The sequence below is a fragment of the Nicotiana sylvestris genome, chromosome 3, assembly GCF_000393655.2.
Source record: "Nicotiana sylvestris chromosome 3, ASM39365v2, whole genome shotgun sequence".
Lineage (NCBI taxonomy): Eukaryota > Viridiplantae > Streptophyta > Magnoliopsida > Solanales > Solanaceae > Nicotiana > Nicotiana sylvestris.
Window position 1 is genome coordinate 30903198 of NC_091059.1, and position 18067 is coordinate 30921264.

An 18067-nucleotide genomic window follows, 5' to 3' on the forward strand; every position below is an offset into this window, starting at 1 on the left:
TCGCCGCTGCTACAGTAGTGTTGCTGCTACAGTTGAGCAGCGTGGTCAGCTCCTCCGTCGTTGCTGCTCTCCTTCCAGTTTCTTCGCCGCTGCTACAGGGTCTTCTTGCTACAGTGAGCAGCGTGGTTATCATGTTTTTTTGTTGCTGCTTTGCCCTTCGTCGTCGCCATTGATTATAGCTCAAGCTCGAGCTATGATGGCTGCTGTTCGTCGTTCCTCAGTTTCAATCCGTCGAGGTCGTTGTTTGTCGTTGTGAGTTCGTCGAGTTTAAAGGAAGTTGGGTTTTCGTTGAAGACTAAGTTCGAGTTCGTCGTTGGTTAGTCTTTCGTCGTTTCAATCCGGTTAGTAGTTTTGAATTTTATTTTGTCCATTTTCGTTTTTATATTTCTCAAAGTTAAAATCGTTAAATATTTGATTCTTGTTTTGTTCGTTGTTCATGGTTGAAATCGTTTTTCTAGTTTGTTCATGTTCATGTGCTTTGTTAAAATTAATTTTCAGATTTCAAAATAGAAGTTTAATTAGTTGTTTTCATGTTTATTTCATGTTTGTATTATTGTTTAAGTGAATATTTGTTAGTTTAATATTTGTTAGATTCAAATTGAAATTTAATTAATTGTTTCTTCAATTTGTTTCATGTATTTGATGTATTTTCCGGAAATTGTTAATATTGTTAAGTTCAAGTTTAAATTCATAATTGTTTCTTCTTAGTTTTTGTTTTGTCATTTGCCTAAAAGAATTTAGTTGTAATAAGGGAAGTATGTTGGTTTTAGTCATTTGAATCCGTCGTTTTTATTTTTAGATTTAATTCATGTTCATATTATGTTTGTTTGATTTTGAATCCGAAATGTGTATAGTTTGATTTCTTGTTTACCATTTGTGATTATTTCTTGAATTGGTCTCATAATCTTGTTTAAAGTTTAATATAAGAATTGTTTGTTGTAATGTTGTTAGAGTTGATTTTAAGTTCAATATTATTGAATTTAAGAATCTAAATATACTTGTTTGATTGTTGTTGTTGTTTAAATCCGAAAAATAGGTTTGTTGTTGCTAAAAATATTGTTCAATCAAATTTTAGTTGTTCTTGGTTGTTCAATTTGTGTTCATGTGATTTGTTGTTGAAATGTTGTTAAAATCATGTTCATGTGATATTGTTGTTATGATGTTCATCCGTGTTCATATTGTTGTTTGAACATTGTTAGAAATTGATCATATTGTCTATATTTTGGTTAAGTTTGATTAATTGATGTGTTATAGCTGATGGGTAGTTTGGTAAATTTGTAATACGTTCAGGGGTAGTTTGGTAATTTCAGTAAGGTCGGAAGGGGTAGTTTAGGAATTGTACATTTTGTAATTGTTTATTTGAAGCATGGGGGACAAAATGAAATGGGGTGGGTTGTGATATGATTATTTAATATAAAGGGGGGACAAGATTTAATTTAAAGGGGAATCTTGCATTATTTTAAATGAAGCATGGGGGACAAAATGAAATGGGGTGGTGTGATATGTTTATTTAATGTAATGGGGATGAGTGGAAAGATAATGGGTTGGGTAGAGAAAAGTATGGATTTTAATTAATTGAAAGGTTTATGGGATGGGTTATATATGTGAGGTCTTGAAATCAAAAAATATAGACAGAGAGATAGAGAAAAAATACACAGATACGAGAGAGAGAAACAAATCTGAAAATAAGAGAGAGAAAAGGGCTGAAACTCTCAAGAAAAGAAAAACATACAAAGAAAAATAAAAAAAAAGTTTAAAATTAGAAGAGAAAGTAGTACACACCTGATAAATATTCTGGTATACAGGTGTAGAAATTAAGGGTTGAAGATTAACTAGCCTTTCAAAAATCTGGAAATTTCCCTTGGTTTCTGTCCGTTATTTTCGGCATTCCTGGATTTTATTTTGAATTTTTCAAATCTGTCACTGGGATTTTCGTTGACTGGTTATTGCTGGTTATTGTTGTTGTTGCTGTGTTACGTATTACGTTGCTGACTTTCTTCCTCTTATATTGACAATATCAGGTACACAACTGTAATTTTGGCATTTTGTAAGCTGAAATGAAGAATGGAGTGTTAAATTTTTAATTTCGTTTAATTTTTTTTTTGTATTGTATTTAGGTTATTCATGTATTATTATTCTGTAAATCACTGTCATTTGGCATAACTAGGCATATTATAGCGACATTAAAAAACGCCTTAACCAAATTATTAGGAAATATATTTAAGCCTGATTATTAATTAAAACTGTTTAATAATAAAAATAGAAGAAATAACGTAAAAAATGGCGTTATTGAATCAGTTTGGCAAAAATTGACTAAGTTCCTTATTCATAAGGTTTTTCGTCAATGGTAAGTTAATCAGAATCATGTAGTTAATTTCAGTTAAAACATGAATTAGTTTGCGAATCAAGTATTAGGACATGATGTGAATTAAAACAAAGTTAGTTAAGGTTAAATTGTTTAAATTTTTTAGAAATATGGTTTAGTAATCAAGTTTATTTTTTTCTTTCAATTTTCAGTATTTGTAAATAATTAGTTTCAATAAGCTTAAGTCTTACTAACAATTTGAATTTTAATCCAACTATGGGATAATTAGTTTTTTTTTATTTTTTATTTTATTTTATTCCATGTTGTACTTATGATTATAATTTTTATTACTTTCTGTTAATATTTGTTTTTCTCTTCTATTTAATATGTTATTTTCAAGAATGTAGATATTGATTTTATATTTGTAGACAAACTTAGTAATAATAAAAAGGTAGTCATTAAAGGATATTCTTAAAATATGGAAGAATTTCGCTAAAAATAAATAAATGTAAATAATACAAAAATTTACAGGATTCTCCAATCTCATTTATTTATTTAATTTTTTTTAAAAAAATTACTTAGAATTTGGGATGGATTGTTTAGTGAATTTCACTTCCTTCCCCAAAGATAATGACGCGCTAGACTCTCTAGGCGCGATTTGATTAATTTTACCTTCTTAAACTCGGATGCGCATTTCATGCGACCCAAATCTAAATCCTAAAACATTGAATAAAAATGTGTTCCGGATTGCGGGTGCATTTCATGTGACGTAATCCAAAGACATGTTTTAAACGATGTTCACAATTTTATTTTTATTTTTATTTTTTTAAAAAAAATAATATTAATAATAAAGTGGTAAAAAGTTAATATTGGCACATCGGTTCATAATTGTATTAAAATCAGATAAATAAGTTAAATATGGCAATTGAGCGACCGTGCTAGAACCACGGAACTCGGGAATGCCTAACACCTTCCCCCGGGTTAACAGAATTCCTTATCCGGATTTCTGGTACGCAGACTATAATATGGAGTCATTCTTTTCCTCGATTCGGGATTAAAATTGGTGATTTGGGACACCCTAAATCTCCCAAGTGGCGACTCTGAAATAAATAAACCAATCTCGTTTCGATTGTCCTTAAATTGGAAAAACTCCCTTGCACCCTCGCGGGTGCGGAAAAAGGAGGTGTGACACTCGTGGATCCAGGTAGCTCGGCCAACATAATCAGGTCAAAGGTGGTAGAACAGCTCGGATTGCTCAATCGAGTCATACCTACCTCCCGAGTTCTCAACGGCTTCAACATGGCCGGCGAAGCAACATAGGGGGAGATCACCCTCCTAGTCAACATGTCTGATATAGTTCGGAATACCAAATTTCATGTTATCAAAGGTGACATGAGGTACAATTCATTGCTTGGAAGGCCATGGATACACAATATGAGGGCAGTACCATCAACTCTTCATTAGATGATAAAATTTCCATCAAAAGATGACATAAAAATGGTGTATGGAGAACAACATGCAGTGAAGGAGATGTTCGCAGTTCACAGGGAGGCACCAACTTCCATACCCTCCACCTCGGAGGAGTCGGAGGGCAAACAGACCCCCGAGGATGATGAAAAAGACTTCTTCGCTCCCTGAACCTTCGTTGCCCCCGAGGAATCGGATGCAACAAAGTCAACAATTGAAGAACTGGAGCAAGCTGTTTTGATCGATTATCTCGCAGATCGGAAGGTATACCTAGGAACGGGATTAACCCCCGAACTCAGGAGAAAACTTATTCAATTTCTTTTTAATAACATAGATAGCTTTGCTTGGTCCCATTTAGACATGACAAGGATCCCACCAGAAATAACCGCCCATCGACTAAGTGTCGACCCCATGTTCAAACCGGTGAAGCAAAAAAGAAGACCCCAGTCCAAGGTAAAAATGTGAATGATCTTCGCTTCGCGGGAACAACAAAACCACCATCTCGCTCTTTCCTTTCTTCGGTGCTACCTTTTTTTCCAAGGGATGGGATTGGGGTGTATAATAACTCATTCAATTTCTTATTAATAACATTGATAGCTTTGCCTGGTTCCATTTAGACATGACAGGGATCCCGCCAGAATTAAGCACTCATCAACTAAGTGTCGACCCCAGGTTCAAACCGGTGAAGCAAAAAGAAGACCCCAGTCCAAGGTAAAACACACGTTCGTCAAGGAAGAGGTAACAAAACTCCTAAAAGTAGGGTCTATTAGGGAGGTAAAATATCCCGAATGGTTGGCCAATGTGGTGGTAGTTCCCAAAAAGGGGAATAAGTTAAGAATGTGCGTAGATTATAAAAACTTAAATAGAGCGTGCCTCAAAAATTCATTCCCGTTGCCCAACATCGACCGCCTGATTGATGCCACGGCCAGCCACGAGATCCTCACCTTTCTCTATTCCTACTCGGGGTATAATCAAATTCAGATGAACCCCAAGAATAGGGAAAAGATTTCGTCCATCATGAAGTACGGTACGTATTGCTACAATGTGATGCCCTTCGGGCTAAAATATTGCGGCAGCCACGTACCAACGCCTAGTTAATAAGATGTTTGAACATCAAATAGGAAAATCCATGGAAGTTTACATTGATGATATGCTAGTTAAGTCCCTACGCGCAGAGGACCATTTGACTCATTTGCATGAGACATTTGACATCCTTAGAAGCTACAACATGAAACTCAATCCCGAGAAATGTGCCTTCAGAGTGGTTCAAGCAAATTCTTAGGCTTCATGGTGTCAAACTAGGGAATTTAGATCAACCCCGACAAAATCAAAGCCATCGAAGAAATCACAATGGTAAATAATGTTAAGGTCGTACAACGGCTGGTCGGGCGGATAGCAGCCTTGGGCCGATTCATATCAAGGTCATCAGATATGAGTCATCATTTCATCTCCTTACTCAAAAAGCAAAACAGCTTTGAATGGACTTCGGAATGCCAACGTGCTTTAGAGGAGTTGAAGCGATATCTGACAAGCCCACCTTTACTCCACACTCCAAAGGAGGATGAAATGTTGTATTTGTACTTGGCCGTATCCGAGGTAGCGATAAGTGGTATGCTGGTTCGAGAAGAAAAAAGTACACAATTCCCTATTTATTATGTAAGTCAGACCCTGGGAGACGCCGAAACCAGGTATCCGCACCTAGAAAAATTAGCTCTTGCATTGATAAGCGCATCTCAAAAATTAAATCCTTATTTTCAATGACATCGCATTTGTTTTTTAACGACATATACTCTTCGAAGCATATTGCATAAGCTTGAGTTATCAGGCCGACTAGCCAAATGGGCCATCGAACTCGGGGAGTACGATATCGAGTATCATCCCCGAATGGCTATTAAGTCCCAAATTCTGGCGAATTTCGTCACCGACTTTATGCCCGCCCTCGTGCCCGATGTAGATAAAGAACTTCTACTAAAAACGGGCACATCTTTGGGGGTATGGACCTTGTTCACTGATGGTGCCTTGAACGTGAAAGGGTCTGGACTCGGCATAGTTCTGAAGCCACCAACGGGCGGCATGATTAGGCAATATATAAAAACTACAAGGTTGTCTAACAATGAAGTCGAGTATGAGGCTATGATTACAGGTCTCGAATTGGCCAAAGGCCTAGGAGCGGAGGTCATCAAAGAAAAATGTGATTCCCTTCTGGTGGTAAATCAAGTAAATGGGAACTTCAAGGTTGGAGAAGACAGGATGCGAAGATACTTAGATAAAAAGTCACATTGCACCGCTTCAAAGAATGGACTCTGGTCCATATACCTCGAGAGAAGAATAGCGAGGTCGATGCCCTCGCAAACCTTGGATCATCTATCGAGGAAGACGACATACTCCCCGGGGCTGTTGTTCAGCTATCCAAATCAGTGATCGAAGAAGTCCATGCCAAGATAAAATCCACTAGCCTGACATGGGACTAGAGAAATAAATATATCGATTATTTGGAAAGTGAGAAGCTACCCGCAGACCCAAAAGAGTCGTGGGCCCGACGAACCAAAGCAACCCGATTCTTACTCGATGAAAATGGAACTCTATATAGAAGAACCTTTGATGGGCCCCTAGCAGTATGTCTAGGATCAGGGGACACAGATTATGTGCTCCGGGAAATCCATGAGGGCACCTGTGGAAATCACTCCGGTGTCGATTCCTTAATTCGAAAGGTGATTAGAGTAGACTACTATTGGGACAGCATGGAGAAGGACACCAAAGAATTCTTCCAAAAATGCGACAACTGCCAGAGATTTGCACCAATGATCCACCAACCTGGTGAACAACTATATTCAGTCTTGTCACCATGGCCGTTCATGAAGTGGGGGATGGACATCATCGGACCCCTACCAACAGCGCCAGGTAAAGCTAGATTTATTCTATTTATGACTCACTACTTCTCAAAATGGTTGGAAGCACATCCTTCGAGAAGATAAGAGAAAAAGAAGTCATTAACTTCATCTGGGACCATATCATGTGTCGATTCGGGATTCCCTCCGAGATAACATATGATAACGGGAACCAGTTCATCGGAATTAAAGTAACAAAGTTCCTCGAGGACCATAAAATCAAAAGGATCCTATCAACACCCTACTACCCATGTGCAACGGTCAGACCGAGTCCACCAACAAGACCATCATTCAAAACTTGAAAAAGAAGTTAGAAAATGCGAAAGGAAAATGGAGAGAAATGTTTCCCTAGGTACTATGGGCATATCGAACAACTCCAAAAACGAGCACGGGAGAGACGCCTTTATCTCCGGTGTATGGCTCCGAGGCTTTAATACTGGTTGAGGTCAGAGAGCCAAGCGCCAGATTTCAACATGCCACCAAGAGATCAAATAATGAGGCCATGACTGCAACCCTCGAACTATTAGATGAAAAGCAAGAAGCTTCAGTGGTCCGAATGGCAACCCGAAAACAAAGAATCGAAAGGTATTACAATAGGAGAACAAATCTACAACATTTCAGAGTCAAGGACTTAGTCCTAAGGAAAGTCACCCTAAACACTTGAAACCCTAATAAATCGAAGCTAGGCCCGAGCTGGGAAGGACCGTACCGCATCCCCGGAGTTAGAGGCAAAGGGTCGTACAAGCTCGGTACCATGGAAGGCAAACAACTTCCGAGCAATTGGAACATATCAATGCTCAAATGCCATTACTACTAAGGTGTCCAATGGGAGACACCAAAACATCCTCCGACTCAAAGACCTTGGGTTTTAAAGCATGCATTGCACTTTTTTCCTTCGATCGGATTTTATCCCAAAAGGGTTTCACCGGCAAGTTTTTTAACGAAGCTACATCTATATGATACCTAAGGAGAACTCAATAAGTATTCAACGCTTCTCTCCAACCACCCTCGAATACTAGGAGGCATCCCCTTGGGAGATCGCCTCATCGGAGAGATCATAATAAGCCAAAGAGGGTCTCGATAGGAAGATGATGTATTGGGACAAACGGTCAAATGAACCGTGTCCCTGTAGAATAATCGAACCCTCGATGGAGAAAAATATGGACACTTGTGACAAGTAATAAATGAGTATCTTTTTCATCAAAACACTTTGCGCTTCAAAGAAGTTTGCTATTTTCACAAGAAACGGTCCCATTGCCAGAAATTTCCCGAAAACTCAGAAATCAACACCAAAAACCCGAAGCCATAAGACCTCCGGGTCGAAAAATTCGAGGTCATAAGACCTCAATGAGGCAACATCAAGTTTACAAGGCGCCACCAGAGCCAAAAAATGTTTCGATGTCTCGGGGACCATTGCCGACTATCACCCCATCGAGCTATCAAAAACTCGAGGCCAAAAGGCCCCAAGCAGGCAACCTCGAGCCTGAAAGCCCTCCATGTGGAAATGCTAGAAAATGTAAGACCTCCATGAGGCATTATTAACAGTGTAAGACCTCCATAAGGCAACCTCAAGCTCATAAAGACCTCCGCACGGTAATACCAAATTTGTAAGACCTCAAGCAAGGCATGAATTATACTTGTGACAAGTAACCTATCTGTAAGACCTCAAGTAAGGCATGTTCAAATTTATAAGACTTTAAAAAAGGCATAATCCCGATCTTAAAGTCAAGTCTATATATTCGAACTCGTAAGACCCCTAAAAAGGCATACCCTTGATATAGATGTTGAGGCTACCTCACCCGGGGACTGAAAGGCTACGACCAAACACAATGACTACGGTTATAAGGCTCTGTTCAAACTAACGCGACTCAGGGATGTCCGATCATCACCATAAAATCACAGGCCTTCAATTACTTCGAAAATACTTCGAAAAGAACTGGTTAATCAGGCTACCCTCGGCACAAGCAAAAGAGCTTCGATTATGTTAGCTCCAAACAATGAAAAGTCTTTGAAACAATTCAGCCATTGAGCGAAACCTCCCAAGGTGCTCATTTATCATTACATAACGGCTCACAATCGAGTTTCTTATCAAACCGTTTAAGAGTCGGACAAATACAAAAATATCAAAAAAGTCTTTAACAAGGGAAAAATAAAGCCTATATTAGAGGTCGTATCGACCCAACGCGTAAGAGCCTAAGCGCCAGCCTATGTTAGAGGTTGTACCAACCCAATACATAGGAGCCTAAGCGCCAACCTATATTAGAGGTCGTACTGACCAACGCATAAGAGCCTAAGGGCCAGCTTAAAAGAGCCTTAGGGTCGATTGGAGGTCATACCGACCCAACGCGTAAGAGCCTAAGCGCCAGCCTATGTTAGAGGTCTTACCGACACAACACGTAAGAGCCTAAGGGCCAGCTTAAAATAGCCTTAGGGCTGATTAGAGGTCACACCGACCCAACGCTTAAGAGCCTAAGGGCCGATTTTAGACCTAAAGGTCGATGAACTAAAGTTGAAACTTGACTTGGTGACTATGCCCCAAACTGTCAACTTTCGACCATTACAAGTCGCTCAGCAGTAGTGAAACCTAAGGGTTTAATCTGATGTCCAGAATTTCGGACCAATTCTCAACAAGCGTCATATTTTATTCCTAAAAAGTAAAGGAAAAATGAGAAATGATGAAAAATGAAAGGCTTTTTACATATATATTGAATGTTCACAAGGGTGAATTTACAAGGCCTATGCCTAAAACCCTTACAAGGGAGTGTCGCGCCCCTTTTTTTTCCTTCACGAAGAAAGTTTAGGTTTTGACATTCATGGGGTGTAATGACTCATTTCCTTTTAAGAATTGAGTATTTGAAGAGCTGCCACCTAATGGATTATGGTGTGTTAGGGCACCTAGAGTGATTAACTCTTGAGTTGGTTTGCATTACAAGAGATTAGGATAAGGGCTCGAAATAACCTTGAGGGGAAGGTATTTGTTACAACCCATATCCACAAGCGTTAGTTCATGCCATATATTAGTTAACATAAATCCAAGAAGGAATTATCTTTGAGATGATAAGAAGTTAATCATATTGGTCTTAACTGATACAAGAGTGTATAAGGGTGATTAACAAGTATTAGAAGTTAAACGAATCAAGGATGTTGTAACTCGTATTTTCAGGTAAATCTAGCAGTTCTTAATACACTCAAGAGGTCATGTATTAAGGTATTTTAATCATATAATATCCGTATCATAAGTCTTGAAGTCAAACGAGTTATGAAACAAAAGTCGACAAAAGTTGTCGCAACTTAGGTTCATAATTTTACTTAAATATTAGGTCAAATGTTTATAAGAATTTCTCCTAATTTACAAGGAATTACGGGGTTAACTACCCACCAAATTACAGATCAATGAGTCTAGTTTCTAACGCATTAAACCGTTCATCGATACAATCTCATAGTAGAGAGATATTCGCGTTTTCGCGAGACTGCGCCAAACACCTCTCTATGGGGCCCACTAAGGCGGTTTAAGATATTTGGACCTATATAGGATGCCTCCAACCCGTTTTAAGTCATTTCTTTTCACTATTTTCAGACCTTAGAACCTAGGAACATCCTCTCAAGGTTATCTAAAGATTCAAGACCCAAAAAAAGGGCAAACAACACAAATCAAGTGTCGGGAATTCCGTGGCGCTAGTAAGTCTCTTGTTCTTCTTGTTGTTGCTCATTTTTGTGTTGTTCCAGCTCGTGTGGGAGGTTGTTTTAAAGGGTTTATGTTCTGTAAATACTCCCTCATGTTCTTAATATCAATCCTAGGTGATTTCAAGCCTTCTAAAGTGATTCTAGTGCCGAAAAACACTAATTGATCGCTAGTTTCGCTTTTTTGTTGTTGTGGCAGCATTGGAGGGATATTTCATGGAAATTTAAGGTCAAATTGGAGTTGTTCTTTCTGTATAAAGGTAAGTAACCTCTTACTCTATATGTATTTAAGATTATCCAAGTTGCGGCTAAGCCATTGAAGCTAGAACTTGTGAAATATATATCGAAAGGCTTGGTAGTAATGTTATTGTTTTGTGGACTGTTTTGCGTTGCTATTGGGCTGCGTATTTTACTACTGTTTTGTGGAGTTTTGGAGGAGGAATGGTGTTGAGAAACACCATATGTATGTAGGGTTGTGGGCTGATAGTTATTCGTTACATTTCTAGGTCGTTTGACACAACTACGGTGGTCGTCGTATGTATGAAGTGATTAGGCTGTGCGTGGACTATTTTGGGAAGCTCAATATGTTTATTATTGATGTTGTTTGGGCTGTTTGGTGATTGTTTTGAATGGTGTGAAGTCATATATATAAGGGAGGTGCTGTCCGTTTCATCGTAAAATAGGTTGTGGTCGATACATAATAGTTATAACGCTTAAATAATAACGATAGTATCGTTTCTCTTATTGTAGACTAAGGAGTTGTGACAATTGCATAGCTTGAGATTTGGGAAATATATACAAGGTATGTGAGTCTATCCCTTTTCTTCTTTTGCACGACTTCGATTGTACATAATGTAATGAACGAGCTTCCAAAGATACTCTACTCTTAGAAGCTAGCAATACTTACATTGCTTTCCCTCTTATGGAACGATTGATGTTAATGTTGCTTCTCTTATTATTATGTTATCAATGTTGTTGATACTTACTGACTCTTATAAGGTTCGTAATGAAGAGTTGATCCTAATAACGTGTACAGAGGATACTGACCTTACGTCATTCCGAAAGGTTTAGAATGTGATTCCATGAGTCGAGCATGCATTATATATATGTATCTATTTTACTCTACCGAGCCGTGCTATAGTCGGCCGGGTACGACACCTATTGTGCAACCATTGATCAGTTGGGTTTTACCGAGCTCCACGTGGCCGGGTACGATACTACCGAGCCTTATGATGGCCGAGTATATTTTTTTTACAGAGCCTATTACGGCCGGGTACGATATGATGATGATGATGCCCACAGAGGCGTATGGTTTAAAAGTTTATGTATTTATGTATATGTATCATGCATTTCATATCAGTAGCCCTCAGAGGTAATCAGATGTTACAGGTTGTATATTCTCTATTCATGCTTACATACTATTCGTATTTATGGTTCCCTACCTTACATACTCAGTACTTTATTCATACTGATGTCCTTTTGTTTGTGGACGCTGCATGTCGTGCTGCAGGTCCTGATAGACAGGCAGGCGCGTCCTTTATTCTCACGCTACATGTATAGTTTGGTATGCCTTGTCGGCTGGTTTTTGTTGTATAGTCCTTCATGGTAGCGTGGTAGCTCGTACCATATATATATAGTTTCTTGATTGTCTGGTCATCCCATGTTATGTATGTTCATGCCATCATATTTTATAGTTGGTTGTCCATGATCCATGTTTACCATTTATATTGATCTCATCAGCCCTAAAAGATAATAAAGAAGGTTAGATAAAATGTATGTTAGTGCTTGGCAAGTATGGTCGGGTGCTAGTCATGGCCCTCTAGTTTGGGTCGTGACAAACTTGGTATCAGAACAAGTCTGTCCTAGGGGTTGTCTATGAGCCATGTCTGGTAGAGTCTTGATTATGGATATGTAGCGTGCCACATTTATAATCAGGAGGCTACATGACATCTAGGGTTGTTACCTTCTTCATAAATCTAGATCGTGCGTAGAGTTGAGTCGTAAGTGTTTGTCTCTAATATTCACCTTATTTTATTTCAGTAATGCCTTTGACTAGGAAGCAAACAATCAGTAGACGGCTTGATACAGCTGCGGGAGAGGGTACCTGTCAGGTGCCCCAAGCCAGAGCAGGCCAAAATGAGGCTCAGAGTGAGATGTCGTCTCATACCTCATCTACTCCGTCTCCTCCAGAGGATATTAAGAGGCACCCAGCACCTCCAGTTCCTCCGTCTGGCACTACAGACCAGGATATGTGGAGTGCTTTGCAGTTATAGGAGGCACCCAGCACCTAGCTTGGTAGCTGCTCAGGCTCAGAGGCAGAATACAGGTGCTGCTGAGAAACCAGTTAGTACGAGAGTTCGTTATTTTATTAATTTAGACCCTCCAGTGTTTACCGGATCAGACCCCAAGGAGGACCCACAGACTTTTATTGACCAGGTTCATCGTACACTTCGGGTTATGCATGTTAGTGATACAGAGGCAGTAGAGTTGGCTTCTTATCGGCTACGGGATTTAGCGGTTCTCTGGTATGATAGTTGGGAGAGATCCAGGGGTCCGAACCCTCCTCCAGCTGTGTGGAAGGAATTTTCTGAGGCCTTTCTTCGTCACTACTTGCCAGTTGAGATACGACGAGCTAGAGCTGATAAGTTCTTGAACCTTAGACAAGGTAATATGAGTGTGCGAGAGTACAGTATGCAGTTTGATTCTTTGGCAAGGTATGCTCCCCATATGGTGGCCGAGATGAGTGATAGGGTGCATATGTTCGTGAATGGGTTGGGACCACATCTGATAAATGAGTGTACGACAGCCTCCTTGGTGGAGGGCATGGATATTTCCCGTATTCAAGCTTATGCCCAGACCCTAGAGGATCGTAAGCGCCAGCAGAGGGCAGTTAGGGAGCAGGATAGGGGCCAGCATAAGAGGGCGAGATTTGCAGGGTATTCTGATGACTTCAGAGGCCGCATCAGGCCACAGTTTTCGAGGAGTTCGGCGCCACCTGTAGCTAGTGCTCCTCCACAGTTTCAGAGGCCTCGATATGATCGATCCTATTCTGGTCCAGGTCAGAGTTCGCGGGCATCTGGCTCGCAACATCACAGGGATACTAGTCAGATGAGACCCCCAACACCACATTGTGATCAGTGCGGCAAGGCCCACTTTGGACTGTGTCGTCGAGGTTCTGATGCATGCTATTCGTGCGGGCAGCCTGGCCATATGATGCGGGATTGTCCTAATAGAGGAGGTGATGGTATGGCTCAGCCGACTGGATCTGTGTCTGGTTCTTCCTCATCAGTTCGACCTCCAGCACGGGGTTTTCAGCAGTCGACAGGTCGTGGTAGGGGTAGAGGTGCAGTGCCGAGTTCGAGTGGTGCTCAAAATCGAACCTATGCTCTAGTAGGTCGACAGGATCTCGAGTCGTCTCCAGATGTTGTTACAGGTATTATATCTGTGTTTTCTTATGATGTATATGCGTTGATTGATCCGGGATCTACATTATCATATGTTACACCCTTTGTGGCTAATAAGTTTGGCATTGAACCTGAATTGATAAGTAAACCCCTCGCGGTATCTACTCCGATAGGAGATTCTGTGATTGCTAGAAGGGTATATAGAGGTTGCACTGTGATGATTTGTAGTCGTCAAACCTCGGCAAATTTATTTGAGTTAGAAATGGTTGATTTTGATGTGATAATGGGAATGGACTGGTTGGCCTCATGCTATGCAAATGTTGACTGTCGTACGAAGATGGTTAGGTTTCAATTTCCTGGTGAACCCATCATTGAATGGAAAGGGAATATTGCTACACCAAAAGGTAGGTTTATTTCCTATCTTAAGGCAAGGAAAATGATCTCAAAAGGTTACATTTATCATTTCGTTCGCGTTAGGGATGCGGAGGCGAAACCGCCTACTTTACAATCAATCCCCATGGTCAACGAATTCCCAGATGTTTTCCCAGATGAACTCCCAGGCCTTCCTCCTGAAAGGGAGATTGAGTTTAGCATTGATGTGTTGCCTGACACTCAACCGATCTCTATCCCTCCATACAGAATGGCCCCGACAGAGTTGCGAGAGTTGAAGGTGCAGTTGAAGGACTTGCTGGATAAGGGCTTCATTAGACCTAGAACTTCACCTTGGGGTGCACCAGTCCTATTTGTGCGGAAGAATGACGGGTCGTTATGGATGTGTATCGACTATCGACAGTTGAATAAGTCTACTATAAAGAACAAGTATCCACTTCCAAGAATTGATGACCTGTGTGACCAACTCCAAGGTGCCAAGTATTTCTCCAAGATTGATTTACGTTCAGGGTATTATCAGGTGAGGGTTAAGGAGAAGGATATTCCAAAGACGGCCTTCCGAACAAGATACAGGCACTTTGAGTTCTTGGTGATGTCGTTCGGGCTATCAAATGCCCCAGCAACTTTTATGGATCTCATGAATACTGTATTTAGGCCCTATATTGATGTGTTTGTGATTGTATTCATTGATGACATTCTAGTGTATTCTCGTTCGGAGGCGGAACATGCGGGCCACTTGCGGATAGTATTACAGACGCTTCAGGATTGTAAGTTATATCCTAAGCTCTCCAAATGTGAATTTTGGCTGAACTCAGTAGCGTTCCTTGGCCATGTGATATCTGACGAGGGTATTAGTGTCGACACTCAGAAGAACGATGCAGTAAAGAATTGGCCGAGACCTACAACACCATCAGAAGTCCGCAGCTTCCTAGGGCTAGCAGGATATTATAGGCGGTTTGTAGAAGGATTTTCCTCTATATCATCACCATTGACTAAGTTAACACAAAAAGCTACCAAATTCCAGTGGTCTGACACTTGTGAACGTAGTTTTCAGGAGTTGAAGAATCGATTGACATCTGCACCAGTGCTCACTCTTCCTGAAGGAACAGAAGGTTATGTGGTATATTGTGATGCCTCAGGTATAGGTTTGGGGTGCGTATTGATGCAGCGTGGGAATGTGATTGCTTATGCATCAAGACAATTGAAGAAGCATGAAAAGAATTATCCAACCCATGATTTGGAATTGGCTGCAGTAATATATGCTTTGAAGATATGGCGGCACTACTTATACGGCGTCCATGTTGACATCTACACAGATCACAAGAGTTTACAATACATCTTCAAGCAGAAAGAGTTGAATTTGAGGCAGCGTAGGTGGCTTGAATTATTGAAAGACTACGACGTCGAGATATTGTATCATCCCGGTAAAGCCAATGTTGTGGCAGACGCTCTCAGCCGTAAATCAATGGGAAGCTTAGTACATATTGAGGCAGGTAGATGGGGGTTGATTAAAGAGCTTCATCAGCTAGCCAATATGAGAATCAGATTGTTAGACTCTGATGACGGAGGTGTTACTGTACAGAATACATCAGAATCATCTTTGGTAGCCGAGGTAAAAGCACGACAATATGAAGATCCTATCTTAGTACGATTAAGAGAAAGCATTCAACAGTGTAAAAGTATGGCTTTTGGGATCGGAAAAGATGGGGCACTGAGATACCAGAGCCGATTGTGTGTGCCTAATGTGGCAGGGTTGCGAGAGAAGATTATGAATGAGATTCATCAATCCCGATATTCCATCCATCCCGGCTCGACAAAGATGTATCATGATGTCAAGGAGCAGTATTGGTGGGATAACATGAAGAAGTCTATTGCAGAATTTGTAGCCCAGTGTCCCAATTGTCAACAAGTAAAGATAGAACATCAGAAACCCGGTGGATTGCTTCAGAATATAGAGATTCCGACCTGGAAATGGGAGGTGATTAATATGGACTTCATTATTGGATTACCTCGCTCTTATCATAAGTTTGACTCTGTCTGGGTGATAGTTGATTGACTTACAAAATGTGCCCATTTTTTGCCAGTTAAGACAACTTACACAGCTGAAGATTATGCGAAGTTGTATATCAAGGAGATTGTTAAGCTTCATGGTGTGCCGGTATCTATTATATCAAACCGAGGAGCTCAATTTATAGCTAACTTTTGGAGGTCTTTTCAGAAGGGTTTAGGCACACAAGTGAATCTCAGCACTGTATTTCATCTGCAGACTAACGGACAGGCTGAACGTACCATTCAGACACTAGAAGATATGCTATGAGCATGTGTTCTAGATTTTAAGGGGAATTGGGATGATCATCTTCCACTCATAGAATTCGCCTATAACAATAGCTACCATTCCAGTATTAAAATGGCCCCATACGAGGCACTATACGGGAGGAGATGTAGATCACCAGTTGGATGGTTCGAAGTCGGTGAAACAGAATTATATGGGCCAGATTTGATTCACCAAGCTATTGAGAAGGTGAAAGTGATACAGGAGCGATTGAGGACGGCACAAAGCAGGCAAAAATCTTATTCTGATGTCCGACGTCGTGATCTAGAGTTTGAGGTTGGTGATTGGGTTTTCCTGAGGATCTCACCAATGAAGGGTATTATGCGTTTTGGGAAGAAAGGTAAGCTGAGTCCAAGGTATATCGGGCCGTATAAAATTCTTCGACGGATTGGACAGGTTGCTTATGAGTTAGAATTGCCATCCGAATTGGAATTTGTCCACCCGGTATTCCATGTATCTATGTTGAGGAAATGTATTGGAGACCCTTCTCGAGTCGTCCCTATCAAAGATGTACAAGTTACAGAGGACCTATCATATGAAGAAGTGCCAGTGGCTATATTAGATCGACAAGTTCGCAAGCTGAGAACAAAAGATGTAGCTTCCATCAAAGTATTGTGGAGGAACAAGAATATGGAAGAAATAACATGGGAAGCAGAAGAGGAGATGAAGTCTAAATACCCGTACCTATTCCAGAATGAAGATAACAAGGATGCTGGTGGAACACATGATACATTGGAAGGTGAAATGGCTCTATGAGGTAAGCAATAACTTGAGAATACTCTTCCTTAATACAAAATGGCGATATGCAGATAATGTACATGTCCATAATGCTTTGCATACTCTTGTAAGGCCATACATTGAGTTAACTGCTTGCAATTTTATCCTCTATTTATGGGAGAAACTTGACCGGAATCCACGATGATTTAAACTCCCCATGAACCCTTACATTCGAGGACAAATGTTCCTAAGGGGGAAGGGTGTTACAACTCATATCCACACGTGTTAGTTCATGCCATATATTAGTTAACATAAATCCAATAAGGAATTATCTTTGAGATGATAAGAAGTCAATCCTATTGGTCTTAAGTGATACAAGAGTGTATAAGGGTGATTAACCAGTATTAGAAGTTAAACGAATCAAGGATGTTGTAACTCGTATTTTCAGGTAATCTAGCGGTGCTTAATACACTCAAGAGGTCATTTATTAAGGTATTTTAATCATATAATATCTGTATCATAAGTCTTGAAGTCAAACGAGTTATGAAACAAAAGTCGACAAAAGTTGTCGCAACTTAGGTTCATAATTTTACTTAAACATTAGGTCAAATGTTTCTAATCTTTTCTCATAATTTACAAGGAATTACGGGGTGATCTACCCACCAAATTAAAGATCTATGAGTCTAGTTTCCAACGCATTAAACCGTTCATCGATACGATCTCGGAGTAGAGAGATATTCGCGTTTTCGCGAGACTGCGCCAAGCACCTCTCTATGGGGCCCACTAAGTCGGTTTAAGATATTTGGACCTATATAGGATGCCTCCAACCCGTTTTAAGTCATTTCTTTTCACTATTTTCAGACCTTAGAACCCTAGGAACATC